This window comes from Pteronotus mesoamericanus, unplaced genomic scaffold (assembly GCF_021234165.1).
Source record: "Pteronotus mesoamericanus isolate MK-2021 breed Mesoamerican mustached bat unplaced genomic scaffold, CSHL_Meso_final contig_20, whole genome shotgun sequence".
Lineage (NCBI taxonomy): Eukaryota > Metazoa > Chordata > Mammalia > Chiroptera > Mormoopidae > Pteronotus > Pteronotus mesoamericanus.
The window spans coordinates 61,593,677-61,597,894 of NW_026555085.1; positions in this window are offsets into that span (position 1 = coordinate 61,593,677).

A 4,218-nucleotide genomic window follows, 5' to 3' on the forward strand; every position below is an offset into this window, starting at 1 on the left:
GAAAATTGGGACAACTGTACGAGCATAATCAATAAAATATTTTTTAAAAAGCAGAGCTTCATTAGGTATATTAATTTGTGAATAACTGTTGTGCACCTGAAACTCATAATATTTTATAACTATATTCTAATTTTTTTAAAAAAGAGCTTACAGTAAAAATAAGTTTAAGGATAAACATCTCAAAACTTACACATCTTCATAACCAAAACATTAACAAAAACCATAATTGGGACCCCCAGAGGTAATCTGAGCAGCCAGGAAGACAGGCGACCCAGCCCACGATGGGGGCTGCCTCAGGGGACACGGCAAATTGCACAAACAGTCAGATGGGAATATTTGCCTTTGCTGAGCAAAGCAGGTGTCAGAGGAGCTCTGATCACAGGAGGAAGTGCAACTTGCAGCCCAGAGTCATGCGCGACCGGGACAGTGCTCTGCTGGGGAGGAGTCCCAGGCGCAGGCACTCCTTTTTTCTCTAAAAATAGATGTGCACTGACAGCCTTCATGCGAAAGGTTAAATTTTTACTTCTGCGATTCCAGAGCCCTGTGCCAAGGAACCAAAACAATTCCACATTAACACTAACTGATACAGATGAGCTCATTGATGTCATAGAAACATTGGTTGTAAACTACCAGACCATATTGGACTTAAAATTTGGTAGCTTATGAAACATAATTTTAGCGACAAAGTTTCAGCACACTGTAGTCTCCCCTTTTCTGAGGGGAGTATGTTCCAAGACCCGCTGTGGATTCCTAAAGCCACAGATAGTACCAAGCCCTGCATATGCTATGTTTTTTTTCCCCTATAAATTAAGCACAATAAGAGATTAACAAAAACTAATAAATCGGACAATTATATGTTACATGAATATAACAGTAAAATAAGCGTTAGCTGGACACAAGCACTGCAATACCATGCCAGTCACTCTGATAACCAAGAGGGCTACCAACTAGTGGGCAAGCGGTGGACACAGCGTCAGTATGCTGGACAAGGGATGACTCCTGTCCTCAGCTGCTCAGATCGGGATGACACAAGATTTCTTCATACTACTCAGAACTGCACGCAATGTAAAATTTACGAATTGTTTATTTCTAAACTCTTCCACCTAATGCTTTCAGACTACCGTTAACTGAAATGACAGAAGGCAAAACCACAGATAAGTGGGGACTACTGTACACAAGTAATACAATATGAGAAACTCATAGACAATTTGGTGAAGATGCCGAAGAGAGAGGTCCTAGGGCTTCCCTGACCCCAAGTTCTCTGTTTATGATTCCCTTACCCTCTTCACTTTCTTTACGAGTTCTCTTTATTTGGGCCCCTTGAGCCCAAAGAGACTTTTAATAGCCACCTGTATTCAAAATTTGGGGAAAAAAATATACGAATCGTACTACCCTCTATGAAGTTTCATCATTGACTTCTTTGTCTTTGACGGAACATCATTGTCATCACATGTCCATCAGGAATTCTAATTTGGCACTTATATATTGTCAATTAGTATAAGTAGGAAGCTGAATTATTATTTAATAAATTCACTTGGTTTAGCAAGCAAAACTTTTCTATGTAGGAAGTACATGAGGGAAAAATATGAGGTCAAATATAAGAGGAAAAATATAAGAAGTCATTGGAATGTTGCATAGCAGGTTAAATTAGTTTTCATTAATAGTTTCCTCTCCTCACTGGGATTCTCCCACTCTCAAATGCTCAAATCAGTAAACTTCACGTAAAAACTTTCTGTGCAGGCCTCTTATAAGGTTTGACTGAATCCCTGAAAGGGAGAAATTCGTGAGAGAATTGTATCCCTTTATAACCACCTTGGCTGAAGGAGTTGGTACGATGTAAAAAGCAAACAATAATAAGTCTTTGCCCCAGTCTTCTTTTTTGTGTGTGTGTATTATTTGAAATTAAAAAATTTCTAAGCGTATTTATGTAACTTCTCTTATTATAGCTTTCATTCATATATCTCTACTTGAACTGCACTAACAAATTTTGAATCTGAAAATAGGGAAGTGAAACATGACCCTTCTGACATCATAATACCCAACTAGCATGAAATGGTACCTAATTTGTTTTTCTTTCTCCTCCACCTTTGCTCTAACTCTAGAAGATCTAATTTTGCCAAATCACTTCCTGGGAGTTTAAATGGGAAATGGTTTCTGCGTCTCAGCTAATGAAACCCCGAAACTGCTAGTGGTCGGGCTGCTAGAGCAGAGCACACCTGAAAGGCAAGGGTGGCTACCAATGTAGCATGAGTTCCCTGATAAGGCGCAGCAAAACAAAACAAAAGTTACTGGACAACGAAAGCATTGCTAGAGTGAGAAAATGTGATGAGGTCACACAGCTAAGCACCCTGACACCACACGGAGCTAAGGGGGCAAGCAGCGGGCAAACCAGTGTTCCGTGTCGGCCCACAGTCAGCGCTACCAAGAAAAGCACTTGAAACCAGGGAGGCCAAATGTTCTCTTTGAATGGCTAGTTGACACCAGCTCATCAGGAACACAGTGGACCTTGGTACAGAAGAGCTTCTAGAAATAACAAAGACTGGTGACTCATACTAGGAAATCACCTGTGCCTTCTAGTAGACAAACACCTTTTAGGATTTTAGATCAGAATCGCAAGGACAGTAAAAAGAGATCTGGTTACAGGGCACCGATGAGTGGACTGTAAGGGATTCTGCAGATTGTGTCATGCCCTCTTCTGCTCTGAGCAGAGGAGCAAACTATTGGAATTTTCATGGTCGCTTTTACGATAAACGTTTCACTCTATTTTTAATCTCCCTTTCCTCAATCGTGTGATTGTGTATCACAAGGCTTAACGTGTGTTGACTGTGCAAACCCAGGATAAAATGTATTCGTTGTGTTTAGAAGCACTAGAGGGCAGTTTAAAATACAAGGCTTCCCTCAGTTATTTTATAACTTAAGCGGTGTGTACACTAAACATAAATCTGAAAATTTAATAAAGGCAAATAACAAGAAAAAAACCAGCCAATATTAAATACAAGTAAAAATTACAAGATTTCAGATGGGCTTTTTATGTTTCTTTGTACCTCTGTGGAATATAAGTCCAACAAGGTCTTAGGGAGTTTGTTGAAAATATATTATTACGGTGGTATAAAAGTAAATAGTTGAGGAAAATCAGTGAAGTGTTAAAAGTAGGGAGAGAGGATAAAATCAGGATAAGATTAAAAATGCTTGTCAAGGTATTTATACAGATGCTTAAGGCTGTATAGCGTGATTGATATATTTCTCAGTAGCTTTCCTAGTAGGTAAGGCCACTAGGTTTAAAAAGTTGATAAACCTGGGTTGGAATGCTATTACTGCCATTTCTGAGCTGTGTATCCTGTCTGAGCTTCAGTATCCTGAACTGTAAAATGGAGATAATATTTACTCCAAGGGGTGGTTGGGGGGATTGAATTTAAATGATACACTGATGCCATCTAGGATGATGCCTGACAGAATAACCACTCAATAATTTGTAGCTGTAGATAAATGTATACAACCATGAATTTAAGTCATTTTCTTGTAGATACACAGTAACTAATGGTATATGGCCAGATTGCAATTTACTGAAAGCTTAAGGTAGAGACCAATTACATAGCTCCCTCGTGACCTGGCTTCCTCTGAGGATAAAGTTTAACATATCTGGAAGAACTTAATGGATTGCATATTTCTATTCTAAAGAACTGGCTAACACAGGATTCAAAGACCTGGAGGTCTTCAAAGGGACTCTGTACTCTGCTAATCAAATAAGGAGCAAGACCAACATGCTCTTTTAAGAATGATACCTCCCAAAATATGGCTACATGTTTCTGTGGGGAAAAGGCTTTTGAGAGAGACAAGGGTTCATCATAAAACTGAATTCCACTTCAACATATAGATACACAGATAATTTAGGCCCAAAGTTACTACATTTTAGTTGCGGTTATTTTAACATGGGAAAATTTTAAGATTAATATTCCCAATGACCAGCTAGTATAGCCATCAGGGGGAAAAGGGTTAATGAAATGCCCATAGGGCATCTGAATGGTAAGCAATTTCACTCCTTGGTGAATCTTCCATGATAAGTCAGTTGCAAACGTGACTGCAGAATAATGTGATAGAATTAGTGTCAGAAATCTGCCAAGATGATAATGGACAATTTTAGCATAGTTCATTTAGCAGGACCAGTTCTTATAGAGGCCAATCACAGTATGGAGTTCTTGTCTGTCATCTGTGATAGGG